This window comes from Pinus tabuliformis, chromosome 8, assembly GCF_031772625.1.
Source record: "Pinus tabuliformis cultivar Carrire ecotype Pingquan chromosome 8, CPIR1, whole genome shotgun sequence".
Lineage (NCBI taxonomy): Eukaryota > Viridiplantae > Streptophyta > Pinopsida > Pinales > Pinaceae > Pinus > Pinus tabuliformis.
In genome coordinates this window covers 1,234,109,204-1,234,131,968 of record NC_142294.1, presented here as the reverse complement: position 1 = coordinate 1,234,131,968, position 22,765 = coordinate 1,234,109,204, and positions in this window count along the sequence as shown.

The following is a 22,765-nucleotide window of genomic DNA, read 5'->3' as shown; positions in this document are numbered from 1 at the left end:
ATGTGTGTTAAAGTAAAGAAACATTAACTATTAATAAAATAATAGTTATGGAATTCTTTGGAAACATAGTGTATGATGATGATGATGGTGATTAATGTCCACTAAGACCAATGTGGTCTATTGGGACTTAAGAAGAAAAAGAATCTAATTAAGATTATTCAATATCTTATTTCTATGATAAAAAAGAAGGGAGAGAAAATCTCCATGATTATTGTAGTTGGATTGACTTAATAAGTCAAGAAGATTGGAAGTGTGAAAAATGTTAGGGAAATTAAAGTGGATGTGAGTAAGAGTCAAGAAATCTAAAAGAAAGTGTTTTTCGTCTCCCACCCTCTTCATATCACAAAGATGACAGATTCTATCGTTCCAGGGAGCCTTCGGAGTACACCACCTCCCGACGTCTCTTTGAAGTTCATGAGAGGTGGTTCTAATCCTGGCGATGTTCATTTTTTCTGAGTGATGGTTAAAGCAAAGAGATAATTCTGGTTATAAAGGGTGGGGTTGATCACCTCCTTATGGTATCTTAGCTTCCTTCTACACTCCATCTCCTTATGATCCCACAATTTATCCTTAAATTTGGAGGTGATACTATCTTTGACACTATCCTTTCTTCCCAATATTATCTCCTTCTTTATCCCCTCATAGTTGAGCAAATATTGGGCATCCTTATTCCACCCATGCTTGAGGTAGAAGTGGGGGTTTTGACTAAAGCTAGAAGAAATTTTGGGAAGCCTCTTGGCTTCAATGTTCTAAATCTTCTTCTTATACATGAGATACTTAAACACAACCTTACTTCCAATGGGGAAAGGCTAGCTTCGATTAGGAGGATATGATAGGGGGTATTTCCCTTGATCTTGAGGTTGTAGGTAATGAATTGTTTTTGAATCATCTCAATCATTCTCCACAACTCTTTGTATATACTGCAACCCCAAACTTCGCATCCGTATAGGACAAGGTGGGTGATGACGGTATAGAAAAGGAACATTTTTTTACTGCAAATATAAATATTTACTAACTTACAATTGTTTTCAAGATCATAATAAGATTTCCAACCTCTAATAATCCTTTTCTCAATGTTATAAATCTAATTGATCTGATGATGAATATTAATACCCAAATATTTATAAGAAGAAACAAGTTCTAATAACTTGTTATCATAGGCGAAATTACCATGGTTGATCATTTTGGATTTGATACTTAGATGTTTAGTTTTGTTGTTATGAACTGTCATACCCATATTTGAGTAGTAACCATGAAGAGTTTGAAGCTGCTTTTCTATGTCAGCATGGCTTTTAGAAAGAAAAATGATATCTTCTGCATAAAGGAGAAGAGTAATGATTACACCAATAAGCTCAATTCCCTTGCAAACCACAGTTTCCAAACAACCTTCCAGCTTATCGATGTAAATTACAAAAAGAGTAGGGGATAGGGGACACCCTTGCTTAACCGTAATATTGCATTTAACTCCTTTAGACAACCCCTTGTTGGTCTTAATCTTGGCAACCACAACCTTGTAGAGGTGAATCACAACAATCCTCAACTCATGAGGAACCATTATCTCATCAAGATGTTTCCAGAGCTTGTCCCAAGGAGTAGTGTCAAAGCCTTTTCTAAATTCCACAAAGCAGTAGAAGAGATTGAATTTACTCTTCTGACATTCCTCGAAAATGATCCTGAGAATGACAAGATGGTCGATAGTCGAGTGATGTCTCTTAAAACCAGCTTGCCCTTTAGCTCTTTTAACATGGTTTTCAAGCCAAAGGCTAATCTTCTTTTCCAAAATGAGCCCATAAAGTTGGACTAATATGTGGCTAATCATAATGGTCTTGTTGTTAGAGGGAGCATTTTTGGTCCCATTTTTAAAGATAGGAACAATAAGGATTTGCATCCAAGACTTAGGGAAGACATGCTTTACAACCAAATTGAGAGGCTTGTGAAGATGAGGAATGAGGATAGATCTTCCTATTTTAAATATTTCAGCTTGGTATCCTCTGATATCTTTAGCTTTCCCATTTGCGAGCTTATTAATTTCAGACTCAACGCCTTCAAGAGAAAATATATCTTCCTTAATAGGAGTGTTTATGATGGTGTCCATGCTGTCTAGGGAGTCAAACAACCTTTTAATATAGATGTCCCAATTCTATAAGGGGATTAAAAGATTATTTTTTCTATTTACGAACAAGCACATTTTGTCAAAACGTTTTGTGCACAACCTTAGAGTGGTGAAGCAAATGCTCTTGTCTCTTGCTAATATATGATTGATTCTTCTTTTTTATGAGGGATTTATATATACTAATATTTCATAGCTTTACAGTTTCGTTAGAAGCATCGTTAATCACTTTCTTGAAAATTTTATAGCCTTTTTCATACCAAGGGTTGGATGTTTTGCTAATTTGTTTATACGAAACCTCAATAGAGACCTTGCTAATGGTAGTGGAAAGGATAGTAGTAAAACTGTAATAAATTTGGCCAATATTGTTTTTATAGGTCAATGAGCCTAAATCCGTCTTTAAATCCTTTAAGAAAAGGCCTATGTTACTCTGATTGAAATGACTGTATCTTTGGCTTTCACTGGATTCCTACATTTGGCTGGTATGCATAGCAAGAATGAAGGTTAAAGATAAAGGCATGTGGTCAGAGTCAAACTCATAACCGTTAACTAGTTAAAAGTTGGTAATATGGTTAAGGACATAGGTGTCCGAAATCACATATTCTATGACACTACTGCCTAGCCCATTGAAACTAATCATCTAGCTAGAGGAAGGCCACTTGTTAATACCATTGCAAATAATAAGGTCTTGGGAACTACAAATCTTGAGGAGATTGGTGTCGAATAAGTTGTCGGCTATATCGTCAGAGTTTCTCTTGTATCTATTAGCTAAGTCTTCATCTTCATCAAGCCACAAGGGGTCAAGATTAAAGTTGTTACTTAACATAATAACTTGGTTAGTAACAATTCTAGCATTGAAATCTCCAAACAAAAGGATATTACCTTCATTCCTAAGGTTTTGGATGTCTTTTTCTGAGGTACTGAAAGGATAATTCTTATCCAAGTTGTTTTTATTATAGGTGGTAGAGTTGATAGGAGCGAAATAACATATTACAAGAAAAATCCTACTAGTGGTAGAATTGGAGATCTCGATCCAAATGTATAGTGCTTGTATTGATGAATTCTTCCTAACATTACTAAGATTAATATTGATGATCAAGTATTCCTTATTTCTTTTGGATTGTTAGTGGCAATTGCTTATTCTTGTTAATTAAAGTTAGAAACATAAACATTGGAGTACATGACGTTGGTAGAAATTGAAAGGCAAAGATTGGAGTACATGACCTGTGTAGAAATTTAAAGATGGGTGTATATGATATTGGTAGTCCATTTTTAGGTAGATTATAGATGTTTTAGAATATTTCGATGCCTTGAGGGTTAGGAGAGGTTAACCAATTGATTTATTTTTTGATAATGAAGTTCTATGATATTCTAAAAATTTTCAATCAACATAAATTTAGTAATTTAGGGATTAACAATCTAGAGAAGGGCTTGGAGGTGTTGCAGAACCAAGGGCAGGCGGTGGATTGGAGGAGGCATGGAAACTAGTGTTGGAGCCAGTGGTGGTATTGGTGGATGCCTAGTGGCTGAGGTAGCAGTGGATTTGGTGGGGTTCACAAGGATGAATAGGTGGTCGATTTTGATTTGATGGGATGATGAGTTATTACGAATATATGATATATATGTTGCGGTCTATCTGATTTATGTAGTGGAAAGTTATATATATATATATATATATATATATATATATATATATATATATATATATATTTCAAAAATTAATATGGATTTTTTGGAATCATAAATTTTAGTTTAGGTCAAACATAGATATGATGTAGAGGAATTAATAGAGTGTTTTCTTTAGACAAATTATTCTATGAAAAAATCAAATTATTTGCCAGAATTTTTAAATCACTTTCATTCCCTTGAAATACACATAACTTCCAAAACCCCCAATGATATAAGTGAGTATTTATCTTGTACTATGAATATCATGAGAGAGAATGGAATTTTAAAAGAGTATATAAAGCTAGACATTTGAGATTGGAAAGTATTCACCTCAGATTGCATGCTTTTAACGAGAACATAACATTGAGAGAGGAGGCATTGCAAAGTTGCAGCAAATTAATGTAATTTGTATTTTACTTAATTTTTTTTAATTATATGTTTATATATTTATATTTTTTAAATTGAATATATTTTTTATTATTTAAATTATTTAAATAATTGTGATGTAATTTCACATACCAAAAATTTCAAATAATCTTCGACAAAAATCAAATGTGTATGATATATTTTTTTTTTATAAATTTAATTTTTTTTATAATTAATACTATTTTATAAAGAATAATATCTCGATGCTTTCCATTAAAGTAGGTTAATTAGTACAATTATATTAATGATATACATTCAAAGTGTATATTAATCACATCCACAATCACATTAATAAATTTGATTGATACAAACCAAAAGCGTATAATTATAATTATTATGATTATGATTATTAATTAATATTACTACTACTATTAATTAATATTATATTAGTAAATTTAATTAAAACTTTAATAGAAATATTAATTAATAAATATTAATAATAATTCATTTATTCATAATTTATTAATAAATAATAATAATAATATAATTAACTAATTATCATTATTTATTAATATGAATATTGTTAATTAAATATTAATATAAAATTTTCAATTAATTAGAAAAATCATTTTTTATTTCATTCATTATAAATTATTTATTTATAAATAAATAAATAATTCATAATTAATTATTAAATAATAATAATAATAGTTAACTAATTATTATTATTATTTATTGATATTGTTTTATTAACATAAATATGGTTTTTATTTATTTATTAATATTTTTTATTTATAATTTATATTAATTATTATTAATTAATTAAACTCAAGGATGTATATTTAACCCATGGACTAATATTAAAACTATATAGATAACATTATTACTTATAAATATGAACTTTTAGATCAATAAATCCAAAGGATTGATTATTATAAACCTAAAGATATAATAAACTTAAAGGACTTATACTGAAAAACCAAGAGATTATGAAACCAAGGAATAAATATTAAACCAAGGGGTTCAATATTATAAACTCAAGGTATATAAACCCTAAGATAAATATGATAAACCCTAAAATAAGCATGGTTAATCATGTTTTACCATGGTTAATATTCATATTGAGGCAAACTTTGTCACAATGCGACATTTGACCATGATTGATTTTCGTATCGAGACAATCTTTGTCACAATGTGACATTGGACCATAGTTTCGCATGGTTGACCATGATTATAAACCCAAGGGATTTACATTAAACCTGGTATTAAAATTATAAACCTTATGAATAATATTATACCTAAGGAATATGAACTCTTAGATTTATAAGCCAAAGGGATTAATTCTAAAAGCCCAAGGCATTATACAACCAAGGGAACAATTTTAAACTTAGGCGATTATATTATAAAACCAAGGTATATAAACCCTAAGATAAATATTATAAACCCAAGGGATTAATACTAAAACCCCAAGGGATTATAAACCTAAGGGAAAGATATTATAAACATAATGTATATAAACCCTAAGATAAATATGATAAATTCTAAAATATACATAGTTCTCCATATTTGATTTTCATATTTAAACAATATTTGTCACATGTGACATTTGATTATGTTTGACCATGATGTTCATATTATGAAAACCTTTGTTACAATGTGATGTATGACAATGGTTGGTCATGGTTGACCATCGTTGATTTTCATATTGAGACAATCTTTGTCATAATGCGACATTATACCATGGATGAGCATGAATGACTATGGTTGTCTTAATGTAATGTTGGTCGAAGGGATTGATAAACCTAAGGTATATGAACCCTTAGATTGATAAACCCAAGGTATTAATATTATAAACTCAAGGGATCAATTCTAAAACCGCAAGGTATTATTACCCGAAATGATTAATATTGTAAAACCAAGGTATATAAACCCTAAGATAAATATTCTTAACCTAAGGGAATAATAAACCCAAGGGATTATAAACCTAAGGGAATAATATTAAAGCCAAAGAATAAATATTATAAACCAATGATATATAAACCTTAAGATGAATATTATAAACTCTGAAATAAACATGGTTAACCATGGTTAATTTTCATATTTACCCAATCTTTGTCACAATGCGAGGACTATGGTTGACCATGATTGTCACAATGTGACATTGGACCAAGAGACAATCTTCATCACAATGTGACCATTGTTTTTTACCATGTTTGACCATGGTTAATTTATGTATTGAGGCAATATTTGACATAATGTGACATTGGAACATGGCTGACCATGGTTGATTTTCATATTGAGACAATCCTTGTCACATTGCGACATTAGTTGGTTTTCATATTGAGAAAATCATTGTAGTAGTATGACGTTGGACCATGTTTGATGATTATTATGAATCCAATAGATTTATATTAAACCTAAATATTAATATTATAAACCCTACGAATAATATTATACCCTAGGAATGTAAACCCTTAGATTAATAAACCCAATGAATTAATGTTAAAAACCCAAGGGATTATAAACCAGGATTAAACCCAAGGTATCAAAGCACTAAGATAAATATTATAAACCCTAAAAGAAATGTGACTAAGCATGCTTTACTATCATTTATTTTCATACTAAGACAATCTTTCTCACAATGCAACATTGGACCAAGTTGACCATGGTTAACCATGGTTGATTTTCATATTGAGACAATATTTGGCACAATGTCACATTAGGAAATCATTGGCCTTGTTTGACCATGATTGTAAATGCAGGGGATTTATATTAAATTGTAGGATTAATATTATAAACTTTATGAATAATATTATACCCTACGAATATGAACCCTTCGATCAATAAACCCAAGGGATTAACTCTGAAACTCTAAGGTATTATAAACCCAAGGTATATATAACCTAAGATAAATATTATAAACCCTAAAATAAACATGGTTGAACATGGTTGACCATCATTAATTTTCAAATTAAGACATGCTTTGTTGCAAAGAGACATTGGACCATGGTTTATCATGATTTATCATGAATTACCTTCATATTAAGACAATCTTTGTCACATTGTGAGGTTGTATCATGGTTGAACATGATTATACACCCAAAGGATTTATATTAACCCCAAAGATTTATATTATAAACCCTATGAATAATATTACACCCTAGGAAAATGAACCCAACACATTAATATTATAAACCGAAGGGAATTATAAACCCAAGGGATTAATACTAAAAACCCCAAGGGAGTAATATTATAAGCCCTAGGTATATAAACCCTAAGATAAATACTATAAAGTTTAAAATAAACATGGTTAACCATGTTTTACCATGGTTGATTTGTATATTGAGACAATATTTGTCACAATGCGACATGACCATTGTTGGTTTTCTTATTGATACAATATTTTTCACAATGTGAAATAGGACTATGGTTGTACATGGTTGACCATGATTGTAAACCCAATGGTTTTATATTAAACCCTAGGATTAATATTATAAACCATATGAATAATATTATACCCTTGGAATATGAAACGTTGGATTGATAAACCTAAGGGAGTGATATTGTATACCCAAGGGATTAATTCTAAGGCCCCAAGGTGTTATAAACCCAAGTGGTTAATATTATAAACCCAAGGTATTATGAACCCAAGCGATAATATTATAAAACCAAAGGAATAATAAACCCAAGAGATTGATACTAAAAATAAAAGGGAATAATATTAAACCTAAGGGATAGATATTATAAAACTAAGGTATATAAAGCCTAAGATAAATATTATAAGCACTAAAATAAACATGGTTGACCATGGTTGACAACGGTGGATTTCCATATTCACAAAAATTTTGTCACAATGCGACATTGGACTATGTTTGACCATGACTCATTTTCATATTCAGACAACCTTCCTCACAATGCGACATTAGTTAATGGTTGACCATGGTTGATATTCATATTGAGACAATATTGTTCATAATGCGATGCTGGACTACGGTTCACCAGGATGACCATGTTGTCACAATGTGATGATGGAGTGTTGGGATAGGGTCCCCTAGGTCAAATTTTGTTAAAAATTGTAAAGTCTCTACATTTTGAGGAGTAGAGCGTGGGTAGCGCAAATTGATAGGTGTCAAGGGGACTTTAGGAAGTTCAAAGCCCCTTAAGTTTGTTAAATTCAAGTAGCTTTGAGACCTGCCCATGGTTCGCAAACCATTGTATTATAAAGAAGAAGAATATAAAAGGAAGTCATAGAAGAGTCATACGATAGCATAGAAGTAAGAATAGTGCATGATTTGAGTCTGGTTTAATCTATTTTGTACTTGGGTGAAGGGGGAGGTTCCTAAAGCTATGTGCGTGGAGACCTTGTTAAGTTTGCAACTGAGTGCATGGGCCCATGTAGCGGTGTGTGCAGGGTTGGGAAGAACTATAATTGAAGATTTGAAGCATAATAAAGGCTTGTTTTTAAGAACTATCTTTGTATCTATGTATCACTATTTTATATCTAAATTTAATATATTTTTGATCTGTTTAATGAAATTAATAAGGAAAATTACTTAATAGATTCACGAAGACGTAGATCTATTTATTTATATGATGGTATGCATGTTTAGCACAATCGGCGAAGGACATAAATCTACTAACTGTTAATTACTGTATATCCTGGTTTTCAAGGGTTAAGGTTTTTGAAGATCAAGATAAAGACCTAAGTTCGATAAAAACACATCACATAGTCCTCTGGATGTAGAAATATAGTTATAGCATCCCCTAATACTGCCTCGGGTGAGACTGCAACCTGCACTACGTGGGTTGTTGCTGGAAGGGCCTGTAGTGTAGGGTTTTGTTGGTTAGCATAAATAACTTTGAACATGGGTGCAAGCCCCCTCAAACCAACATGGAGAAAGATACAACATTTTTCACAATGTTACCAAGGTTGATCATGGTTGGTTTTCATATTGATACCATTTTTGTAGAAACCTCTATTTCTTTGCGAGTTTTATGAGCAATTATCCTTAAAAATAGAATTAAACATATAATAAAAGTAAAATGGTTTCTTTTAAAAGTTGTTAAAACAAATTTGTTACGTACTTAAGAGGCTTGATGTTGTTTCTAGATTATTACATTAACTTCAAGAGTTTCATATTTTTATCTCTATAAATATACCACTCGTAATAATTTTTTTCAGAGAAAAAAACACTGGCTTATCTCAAGTATGAGTACAATTGTAAAAAATATTGTGCGTACATATAATATCCATTCTATAGAGTGCTATAAGTTTTATATTGTTGAGTTAAGGCTATATGTGGTAAGGATTATAAACTCAAAAGTAAGAAAAAATAATTGCATAAAGTTGGCTCATAATGAGACTACATAATAGTGACGTGAGTCCTCAAATATTCAACAAATATAATGGACATTGAAAACAAATAAACTATGAGAATTTTATGGAGTTGGCCTATATAATAGTCTTATCCTCCAGGTACTGAAAATGCATGTATCCCGTAGCCTCGGTGAGACCCTTTTTGGATAGTATATTTGCGTCAATGGTTCATTCCCTGTAGATATGGTTAAAGGAGATCTACTCATAAGAAGACTTAAGAGTCTGAATGTGGTTGAGCCGTCCATCAAGCTCAGGGGGGGAAGATTATTTTTCCCCAGCATACTATCAATAAGGGACTTGGAATCCCCATATACATGAATGGTATTCAAACTAAGCATCTTGGTAAACCAAAGGAGGCTCCATAGTGCCAAGATTTTAGTCCTCATGTTAGTGCATGTGCCACCATGCCAACGTATCTTTTATTGATTTCTATCGCAAATCCTAAGGCAGGAACCATAACCACATATTTCCTCCCATGTTACGCCATCAAAGTACCCTACTAGAAACTGAATGCATGGTTGTATTAGATGAACACTTAAAACTTTGCCAATATGTACTCAAATTTTCTGCATATCCATCCAAGTGCCATCATAGGAGCATATTTTGTGGATGTTTATAGGGATGTGTTCAAAAATATTTTTTTCCCGGCACAACATATTTCCTAAAGGAGATATATAGGAATAGGTTGTAGTATGCCATCGTATTCCAACCACCATCACAAACATTGTTCAATAAAGAAGTGAGTACTAAAACGAATATTAAATTCTGGGATATCTAGTGCCATACCTGTGTTGAAATAGAGAAATCTAGGAGAAGATGTTGTATAGCTTCCACAAAAGAATGAAATAACGAAGGCCACCCGGGTACATGTACCCCCCTCTTATGTAGATTCTCCCAAATCATTGTTTTATCTTTCGAGACCAACTAACTGAATAATATGATCTTAATAGGAACCTTCAGTTTCCATATTTTATAGAACCAACAAGTATTATCTAGAAAGTGTTTTGTGGTCAAAATATACATATTCGTCTCCACCACCTCCATAGATCTCTGATGGAGAACCCCACCCGAAGTGATGAAATCACCTCCCTGAGACAAACACAATACCACTCTTCTAAGTTCTAGGATGTAATTATCCGAAACCTCAGCATTGTGTCCAACTATTCCAATCTCTGTAAACCTCTTCCAAATAGGAAATGAGCCCTATTGTCGTTAAATTACTTGAGCCACAAAGAAAAATCCTCTAACATGTACATGATCGATAATCCCCAACCAGAGGCCAAAATAATTTTGAATGCCAAGAATGTTTTCGAAACCAATAGGAATGAAATTTCCATTGCCAAAAGACCACTGAAGATGTAGGAGGAACCAATATTTAACTTTGTGAAAACATGACCATATACATGAACCTGACTTTTCCCTATAGAGCCATCTCTAATCCACTCAGTTATGCTTCAATTTTACAAGTATTTTGCATGAATGACATACATTTCTATCCATTTTGATTTCGATCCCACCACATGGATTTTATCGACAATGCCCATCCAAATATTTTCACCTTCAAGATCCCCCATCCTTGATATCCCTTCAAAATCGTGATATTATCCCATCTTGTTAAATAGAATTTCCTTTATACCCCAGTTCCAGCCCAAATAAAGTGTTCCATTATACTCCGCACCTTAGAAATTATAAATGGGGGAAGTGTATATAGGTGTGCCTAGTATATTTTTATCTGTTGTAGTAACCCCTGTGTTAGGGTGTACCTAACCCCCAAAGTAAGCCATCTGTTTGACATCGAAACAATCTACGTTAGAATTTTTCTAGTAGCCATAACCAATCAGTTGACCTGTAATTGTTGGGCTTCAGATGGAAACCCAGATATGTAAAGCCCTTGCAAAGGGGCTAAGTTTCAACTGCAAATATACCCACAGTGAATGAAATCACCTCCTGCTATGCTCCAAAGAATAAAAGTAATGATTTCTCCCATTTATCCTCAACCGTGATACCTCGCCAAATATCATAAATATATAATGCATAGTCAACCAATGAGATCTAGATAGATGGAAATAATACAGAGAGGGGGGTGAATCAGTATTAGCAAGTCAATATTTTTTCATTTCCATAATCAGATTCATATACGCTACATCAATTAATGGAACTCCTGTGTATATGCAACTATGTTTAAGGAAACTAGCGTATATGCTGCAGACTTATGATTCAGTTAATCCATCATATGCTGATCTTTAATCAGTCCATAAGAACCATTTAAATAGTAACCAAGTGTAGTAAAAGTAGAACAGACAATCACACACAATAAAACAAGATATAAGTTGGAAACCCAATGTGGGTGAAAACCACGTATTGCAAGCATCTCTATCTTCTTTTAAAATTAGAAACTTCTTTTTACAATTTTGTACTAGTGCAGTGTTATACTAGTATGCACGCTTTTACCTGCTGAAGGCTACAACCTTCTCTCGTTCTCCAACCTCTCCTGGAAGGGAGCTACAACCCCAGAGCTCTTGTACTAGCTTATATGTTTACTAGTATGTAGGTGCCAGCCTACAGAAGGCTACAACCTTCTCTTTTATTCCAGGGACCACATTTCATAAATTTTCAATCTCAATCCATCAATAACATCATTCAATCATCAAATATATCTACATCAACCAATCTTCTTTTTACCAACCACAAGGGAATAAACCAATCACTTTGACAACCCTAAACTTTCAAAATGTTGTAATCAAAATACAGTAACCAGAATAGAGTAACGAAAACTCAAGCCAGGACCCAAAACACTGCAACAACAAATAAAACAAGCTAAAGGATATTTTAAGAGGTATACACTACTTCAATGTGTCAAACCTACATGCATACACTCTTTTCTCAAGGTGAACTTGTGTACAAATATGTAAATAAAATTTAAGATGTATATTCTATTTTGATATGCAGAACCAGAGTGTATACATGCCTTTGCTAAAGTGAAGCTGTGTATAGATATGTAAATGATGATTTAAACTTTACAACAATTTCAGACTTCAGTTATACCTAGATCATCATATTCACAGACTAAAACATGCACCAGTTATTCAGATAAATAATCAAAACCACATAAACATACTTCACTTCACAGCTTAAGATCTTGACCAATCATTAGAACTTATGCTTCATCAAGCGCTAAGGTTCATCCTTGGTTCAAATATAGCTATGCACCATAACCCAATAAGCCTGTATAATAGATCTTCCTCTTCAACAGATATTCAATACTTGAGTAAATTTTCCTAATGATCTTCTCCTTCCTTTATAGTCTTAGGCCTTACTCAATACCATGGATCAAAACCACTTAGGACCAATACCTTATACCAAATACCTGGGGTCAACACTTCGGAGCAGATACCTTGGACCAATACCATGGATCAAAATACCATGGACTAAATACCACAGACCAAAACTTAGTTTTCCAACATGTACATTCCTTTACTTCTGTGAAAGTGCATGTGTACGTTATATGCACCTTTTGGTCTGCTAACCCACGTGCACCTGTGGCTTGGTCAATGGGGACCCTGCGTATAGCTCTCTTTCTTCTTTCTATGAGTCTAAACTGTGATCTTCCATGTGAGTGAGTTGCCATCAAGGACAACACCTGAGTCATAGTGCTAAATATGTGTCATAATGCCAACAATCTCCCCCTTTGGACTTGATGGCAACCCCAAGTCACTCTCCCCCTTTGTCATCAAGGGCAAAGGGTTATGCTCCCCTTGAGTTCATGTTGAATTCTTTGATATGCTGAAGTGTGCTGATTGAGCTCCATGTTCCCCATGAATATAAGCAAGTTCTGTAGAAAGATGTTCTAAAAGAAGAACATGAATTTATACATAGATCATATATGACCTTCCTATCACCAATGACTCATACATAGATCCATCTCCCAACCAAGTGGGGATATACCAAGTTTGACTCATCCACCCAACCAAGTTGGGATATACCAAGTTTAACTCATCCACTCAACCAAGTGGGGATATACCAACTATTTATACATGTCAAAACAAGAAGATTACATCAACTATTCCATGCATAGTGGGGTAAAAGAATAGGTTGTTTCAGACCTTTACATTAAAAGATATATATGAAATATATAAAAGAGAACAAATATATGAAACAAGACCATGATAGTCATCAACAACTATCATCAACAACATCTGTCAATCAGCATCCAAACTAACAACCATGTTCTCCCCCTAAACTTGTTCCACCTGAATCAAAAACATCTGTGTGAATTTGTACCAAGATCTTCTAAGATAATGCCAACAATGCATTATTACAAGTATATGCTCTCCCTGAACCTAAGCCAGTTGATCACTATCAGACCCATATTAGACTTCTTTCATCCTGATTCTGGCCCATTGATTTTCTTCAAACCATCATATACGTGACTGTATCCACAGAAACCAACGTATGTATGCAACTACGCTTCATGAAACTCGCGTATAACCATTTTTCTCTGAAACAGATAAGTTTTAACAACATGATGATGCATCAACTACTCCCAACTTCTGTCTGAGATATTCAATTGTCTCTTTGGGCAGTGGTTTGGTGAATATATCAGCAACCTATTCTTTGAAGGGAACATACTCCAATTTGACCTTTTACTCAAGAACTTGTTCACGTAGAAAATGATATTTGATGGGTATGTGCTTGGTCTTGGATTGCATGATTGGATTCTTTGAAATTCTGATGGCACTTGTATTATCACATATAATGGATATGGGTGGAGTACATGTGATATCAATGTCTTGTAATGTTTGCATCATCCAAATGAGTTGTGTGTAGCAAGATGCAGCAGCCACATATTTTGCTTCAACTGTGAATAATGCAATTGAACTTTATTTCTTGCTGGACCAAGACACTAATTTGTAACCCATATAGAATGCACCACCACTAGTGATTTTTCTATCATCAATGTTTCCTGCCCAATTTGCATCTATATATGCATGAAGTGTAAGATATATATCTCTAGGATACCATAAACCAAAATTTCGTGTTCCTTGAAGATATTTGAAAATCCTTTTAACTGCGTGAAGGTGTGATTACTTTTCCAACTATTCCTACTGCATGAATGATGTCTGGTTGGGTACATATTAGATAAATCAAATTGCCAATCATGGATTTGTAGGTTGGTTGATGTACCGTTGTTGATTCATCATTTGAGCTGAGACTGCATCCTGTTACGATAGGGGTACATATTTGTTTAGAATCTTTCATGTTGTATTTTTTCATGATTTTCTTGAGATACTTGGTTTGTTAAAAAAAATACCATCTTTATTTTTTTTAACTTGTAGACCAAGAAAATATGTAAGCTCAGCAAGTAGGGACATTTCAAATTCTTGTTGCATTACCAAAGAAAAAGCCCGACTCATGGTTTCTTCATTGCTACCAAAAATGATATGATCAACATACACAACAAGTATTATCAATTAATTATTGTCAATATTTGTATATAGATTGCTATCAACTGATCCTTTTGAAAAACCTTGTTGATAGAGGTATTTGTCAAGATGATAATATCAGGCCATTGGAGCTTGTTTTAGACCATAGAGAGATTTTCTGAGTATGCATACAAGTTTTCCATCATTTCCAAGGATGAATCCGTCTTGTTTCTCAATATATACTTCTTCTTATAATTCTCCATTAAGAAAGGCATCTTTTACATCCATTTTCTATACTTCGAATTTCATAAAGCTAGAAAGAGAAAGAAACATTCTTATGGCTTCAAGTCTAGAAACAGGTGCAAAAATTTCTTCAAAATCTATACCTTCTTATTGAGCATACCCTTTACAAACAAGTCTGGCTTTGTTCCTAATAAATTCTCCATTTTCATTCAGCTTATTTTTTAATATCCATTTGGTTTCTATGATATTCTTATCATGGGATCTAGGAATTAATTCCCAAGTGTTATTCTTTTCAATTTTCTCAATTTCTTCTTTCATGGCATTGACCCAACATTCATCTTTGCATTCGTCATTTACATTTTGAGGTTCGATGGAGGAAATCAATGCTAGATAACTTGAAGCTTCTGTAATAGTTCTTCTTGTCTGCACACCTGCCTCATTCTATCCCAAAATTTGAGTCTCTGGATGATTTTTCTGAACATACCTAGATGGAGTCTTTTCTTCTACCGTAATTTGTTCTTCTGTTGCTTCATTGGTTTCTTCTTTAGAATTAGTCTGATTTGATGTGGAAGGATAATCCTCATCTTCTCCATCATCTTTAGTTTTTACTTGCTTTGGATTTTTGCCTACTTCACCAACCACAACATCAATACTTTCAATAATTTTCCCAAGTCTTTTATTATAATACTTATATCCTTTACTTTAGGAAGAGTAACCAAGGAGAATGCCTTCATCTACTCTGGGTTCAAAGTTGCCAAGTTTTTTATCAGTCCTTTTGATGTAACATTTTCTTGGAATCTTCCAACTATTCCTACTACATGCATGATGTTTGGTCAGCTACCTGTTAGATAAAGTAGACTACCAATCATGGATCTATAGGTTGGTTGATGTACTGCTGTTGATTCATCATTTGAGCTGAGACTGCATCATGTCACCATTGGGGTACATAATGGTTTAGAATCTTCCATGCTATAGTTTTTCAAGATTTGCTTGAGATATTTGGTTTGTGACAGAAAAATACCATCTTTTTTTTGTTGAACTTGTAGACTAAGAAAATATGTAAGCTCACCAAGTAGGGACATTTCAAATTATTGTTGCATTACTGAAGCAAAATTCGAACTCATGGCTTCTTCATTGCTACCAAAAATGATATCATTAACATACACAACAAGTATTAGAAATTTATTATTTTCAATCTCAGTATATAGATTGCTATCAGCTGATCCTTTTGAAAAACCTTGTTGATGGATATATTCGTCAAGAGGGTAATACCAGGCCCTTGGAGCTTGTTTTAGACCATATAGAGCCTTTATAAGTCTGCACACAAGCTTTTCATCATTTAAAAGAATGAATCTGTTTGGTTGCTCAATATATAGTTTGTCTTCTATGTCTCCATTAAGAAAGACAGATTTTACATCCATTTGGTATACTTTGAATTTTTGAAAACTAGAAAGAGCAAGGAACATTCGTATGGCTTCAAGTCTAGCAACAGGTGCAAAAGATTCTTTAAAATCTATTCCTTCTTATTGAGCATATACCTTACCAACAAGTCTAGACTTGTTTCAAATAACTTCTCCATTTTCATTCAGATTGTTTTTGAATATCCATTTAGTTCCTATGTTATTCTTATCATGAGGTCTAGGAACTAATTCCCAAGTATTATTCTTTTCAATCTGCTCAATTTATTCATTCATGGCCTCGACCCAACATTCACCTTTGCATGCTTCATTTACATTTTGAGGTTCAGTGGAGGATAGAAATGCTAGACAACTTGAAGATTCTATAATAATTCTTCTTGTTTGTACACCTGCCTCTTTCTGTCCCAAAATTTGAGTCTCTGGATGATTTTTCTGAAATACCTAGACATAGTCTTTTCTTCTACCATTATCTCTTCTTCTGGTGCTTCATTCATTTCTTCTTTAGAATAAGTCTGATTTTATGTGGAAGGATAATCCTCATCTTCTTCACAATCTTCATTTTCTATTTGCTTCGGATTTTTGCATGCTTCATCAACCACAACAACAATACTTTCAATAATTTTCCCAAGTCTTTTATTATAACATTTCTATCGTTTACTTTGGGAAGAGTAACCAAGGAGAATGCCTTCATCTACTCTGGGTTCGTACTTACCAAGTTTTTCATTAGTCCTTTTGATGTAACATTTTCTTCCAAAAACTTTGAAGTATTTTACAGTAGGAGTCTTACCATACCAAAGTTCATGTGGAGTTTGATTGATGTTTACTCGAACATTTGCTTGGTTGAGAATAGTATGACAGTGAATGCAGCTTCACCCAAGAATGTTGCAGGAGTTTCAGATTCATCTAGCATAGCACGAGCCATTGTTTAATAGTTCTTTTCATCCTTTCTATCACTCCATTTTGCTGAGGAGTCATTGTAGTGGATTATTTCCTTTTTATTCCATGTTCTTCACAAAAAGCTAAAGAATTCATCACAGGTAAATTCCCCTCCACGATCAGATCTGAGGTATTTGATTTTGCGATCTAATTCATTTTCAACCAAAGCATTGAAGGCTTTGATATTTTCAAATGCTTCATCTTTATGCTTTAGAAGACCTATCCAACACATTCTAGAAAAATCATTAATGAACAATATAAAGTATTCTTCTCCACGAGGTGACTTTTTCCATGATGGTCCACATAAATCAGTATGAACAAGTTCAAGAGGCTTACTAGTTGTTCCTTCATTTTCAGGGAAGTGCGCTCTGGTTTGTTTACCAATCTGAAATGATTTGCATATTGTATCCTATGTAATGCTGATATTAGGAAGATCACGAACAACCTGGAATCTGCAATATTTTATTATTTGAGAGAAGCTTAGATGCCCCAATGTTCTGTGCCATTGCCAGTGTTCATTATTTTTGCTTAGATAACACTATTTTTGTCCTCCCTTGACTATGTAAATTTGTTTGGATTTCTTGTACCTTTTATCACGGTTTCTCCTGTATCAAGCTCACGAACAACACATCCATTTGATCGAAATACTACTTCATTTCCTTCATCACACATTTGACTGACACTCAACAGGTTATCCTTTAGACCATCAACATACATAACATTCCCAGTTTTAACTTATTCTTTTAAGAGAACAAAACATTTAACTTTTATGACACTAGGAGTGTCATTTCCAAATGAGACCTTCTTTTCCTTTTCTAAGGCATTATATGACTGGAATTTTTCTTTGTCACCTGTCATGTGTTTTGAGCATTCACTGTCAATGTACCACTGGTTTTCTTGTCCTCCTACATACAAGGCTATACCACATCTTTCTGTTTGTCGTTCTTTCTTTCTCCATATTTTGGGACTTAGTGAAGTTTTCTCCTTCTGAGATGTTTGCCGAAATTTACTTCTACATTCATATTCTTCATGACCAAAGTTGTTGTAGATAGAGCATTTGATTTCATTTTTTAGAAGAGAAAAGTTATTGTAGGCTTGTTTCATGATCCCTATCACATTCCTTTGATTTCATGCTCCTCTAGTCATGATGGCCTTGTAAGCAACACATTGAGCAGCTTTGTGTCCAAATTTATGACATGAAAAGCATTGACCATTAAAGAAGTTCATGCGATTATTGAATCTACTAACCTGGTGATTGTAGTTTATGTTGATATTTATTCTTGAACCAGATTGAGTATGATTTACCTGAGGTTGGTTGTAGCTTCTATTCATCCTTGAGGTAAATTGAGCTTGATTTACGTGGTGATCTGCTTGAAGCCTTTGTTGACGATTGTCAAACTGTTCACTGCTCTTTACTGCATCAAGATAGATTTTAGTGGAGGTTGATGACTTCTGTAATTGAGATGCTTCTTCAAGAAATCCAAGACCTGTCTTTATCAGAGGAGAACACTGCACTTTGATAATCTCATTTAAGGTTTCTGATCCTTTAGCAAGTCTAAAATTGAGAGATTTTGTTTTCTCTATATCCTTTCTTAGACCCACAATTTCACATTCTAGTTTTTCATTGTGTTTTTCTCTTTAGCAAGTTGGAATGTAAAAGTATCTATAATCATATTCCTTTCTTCTAAACAGATTTTGACTTTAGATATTTCTTCATAAAGGTCATATTCATCTAAAGTATCCAAGAAATCATCATCTTCAAAAGCCATCAGAAGTCTATCGTCATTACTATTTTTATCTTCATCACTAATTGGTAAACCATAGCTATCTTCATGCGTATAGTAGCTATTCTTACTTAAACCTTGTTTTCCATTCCATTTTTTTGATTCTTTACCTTTATCAAGCTTAGCTTTATGAGGACATTTGGAAGCATAATGACTGACTCTTCTAAATCTTCCAAAACCCCGTTGAAGGTTCTTGACAAAGTTTCCTTCTTCCTTTCCTTCTGAAATATGTCCTGATTCATTAAGTTGTTGTCTTCCTAAAGATTTAAATGTGAATTCTCTCATATCTAATGGACCTCCTTTTCTCATTTTGAAAGTAGTTAAGATTCCATGCAGTTGTGTCATAGTAATAGTCTGAAGATCCTGCTTTTCTTGTATGGTAGGTACTTTTGATTCAAACTTAGTATACAAGGATCTTAAAACATTTTCAACTAAAGCAACTTCTTTTATCTCTTCACCCAAATTCTTCATGAAATTAACAATCTCATCTATAAGTATGAAGTAACTAGATATACTTTCATCATTGTGCATTTTGAGAGTTTCATATTGAATTCTGAGAGTTTGTAGTTTTTCGCGTTTTACTTGATTGTCTCCTTCATAGTTGAAAATGATCTTGGCGCATATTTCTTTGGTGGATTTGAGCTGTATAACTTTGAAAAATTCTGATTGTGACAGACTCCGTAATAATGTATTGACAACCTTGGCATTGGTTTCATATTGCTTCTTACCTACCGCATCTGTGGGAATTGTTGATGGAAATGTATATCCTCCTTCCACGATTTCTTAGACATCTGTTCCAAGAGATTGAACATAGATTGTGGTTCTTACCTTCCAATAAACAGATTTGCTGCCATCAAATATTTGGTGGTCTGATGGATCCCTGTCTTTCATGGTTGCTCATGATGATGGCTCTTCCTTCAAGCGATCAAGTTTCTTCTAAAGGACCTGCTCTGATACCAATTTTTGGAAACAATACTGAGAGGGGGGTTGAATCAGTATTATCAAGTCAATAGTTTTTCATCTCCATAATCAGATTCATATACGCTACTTCAGTTAATGTAACTCGCGTGTATATGTAACTGTGTTTAAGGCAACTAGCGTATATCATACAGACTTATGATTCGGTTAATTCATCATATGTTGATCTTTAATTAGTGCATTAGAACCATCTAAAAAGTAACTAGGCGTAGTAAAAATAGAATAGACAATCACACACAAGAACACAAGATATAAGGTGGAAACCAAATGTTGGTTAAAACCACTTGCTGTAATCGTCTCTACCTTCTTTTAAAATTAGAAACCTCTTTTTACAATTTTTGTAGTGGTGCAGTCTTATACCAGTGCGCAGGCTTTTATCTGCAAAAGGCTACAGCCATCTCTCATTCTCTAGCTTCTCCTAGAACCGAGCTACAACCCCTTAGTTCTTGTACTAGCTGATATGCTTACTAGTATGTAGGTGCTGACCTACAGAAGGCTACAACCTTCTATTTTCTTCCAAGGACCACGTTTCATAAATTTTCAGACTGGATATATCAGCAGCTTCATTCAATCATCAAATATATCTGCATCAACCAATCTTCTTTGTACCAACCACAACCAAATCAACCAATCACTTTGACAACCCTGATCTTTCAGAATGCTGTAACCAAAATACAGTAACCAGAACTCAAGCCAGAACCCAGAACACTGCGACAACAAACAGAAGCAGCTAAAGCATATTTTAAGAGGTATATGCTACTCGAATGCATCAAACCTACATGCATATGCTCTTTTCTCAAGGTGAACCTGCGTACATATCTACAAATCAAATTTAAGATGTATAAGTTGTTTTGATATGCAGAACCAATGTGTATACGTGCCTTTCTAAACCCTAATAGTAAAAACAAAATATTAAAATCCATGACATTGTATAACCCAACATTATTATACACCCTCGAGATTAATATTATAAACCCAAGGGGTTAATATTCTAAACTCCGGGGATTAATAAAATCGACGAATTATTGATATTATAAACCCAAGAGATTAGTATTAAAACTTAGTGGGTTAATATTATAAACCATAAGATTATAAAATCCAATATTAAATCATAATATATAAGCTTCAATATTATAAGTGATTGGACTGATATTAAAATTAATTAGAATTAATTAAATTAATGCTAAAATAAAAATAAAAATAATATTTCTAATAAAACTAAGTTACTTGAAATGTGTGTGTTGATATTCCATAGGGCCTGCAAAGAGGGCAACCTCCCTTTATAAAACATATGTTTTGCGTAACTACTTAGGGATATATATATATATATATATATATATATATATATAATTTCAAGTAACATATCCAGATTAATGGAATCTTAATTTCTTTAGTATCGTGGGGTGGACAGGAAGAGAGCTAATTTTTTATGAGTATTTCCATATTTCATATTTTCCTTTTTTGAATGCTAATTTTTTTGAAACCCAATAATAAACCAATTTATTAAATTAAAATTTTGAAAACAATTTTCCTTGTGTTTCTTAAGCTTTCATTTCCCACAATGACATTGATATACTTTTGTAATCTATGATGCAACTAAAAAAATTAAAAGAATAGAAAAGTAGATTGTTTTCAATAAAAATCACATAGGAAAATTTTTTGCCGATCCATTTCGAACCAGCTAGCATGGTTCATCATGAAGACCAGATGAATCACACTAGTTGGTTCGAAATGCGTCGGAAATTTTTTTCTTCTATATGATTTATATTGAAAAGACTCTTCTTAATAGAATAGAGAAGTGTTGTTGTAGATTAGGGATATTCAAGTACGTTCCTAATATTATAAACACAATATTATAAAATCTAATATTAGAAACCATACTATTATAAGTCCAAATATTAAATCACAATTTTGAAATGTCACATTGCGACATTGAATAAATTGCAATGCAATGTAACATTGTGACCGTCATCGCTAGATTCATTGTCTCATTCACAAAAAATTTGTCACAATGCGACATTGCAGACATTACTGTACCATTCCAACATCACAATATTAAACTCTCACATTAAAGTAAATGTTATAAACCCTAACATCTTAAAACCAAATATTTTAAACCGTTAGATTAATTATTATAAACCATAAGATTAATATATTAAATCCTAAAATTGTAAGTGCTAAGATTAGTATTATAAAGCCTTGGGATTAATATTACAAATGTGAGGGAGTAATAAAAAAATAACCTTGGAATTATTATTGTAGACCCTTGGGATTAAGAAACCCAAGAGATTAATATTATAAACCCAAGGAATTATTACTATTATAAACTCAATAAGGGATTATTAATAATATTATTAACGTTATGGTTGATTATATTAATAATGGAAGATTATAGTTGACCATGGTGACCTAGGTTGACCTAATTTGACCATATTAACAATGGTTGGCCATGTTGAGGTTGA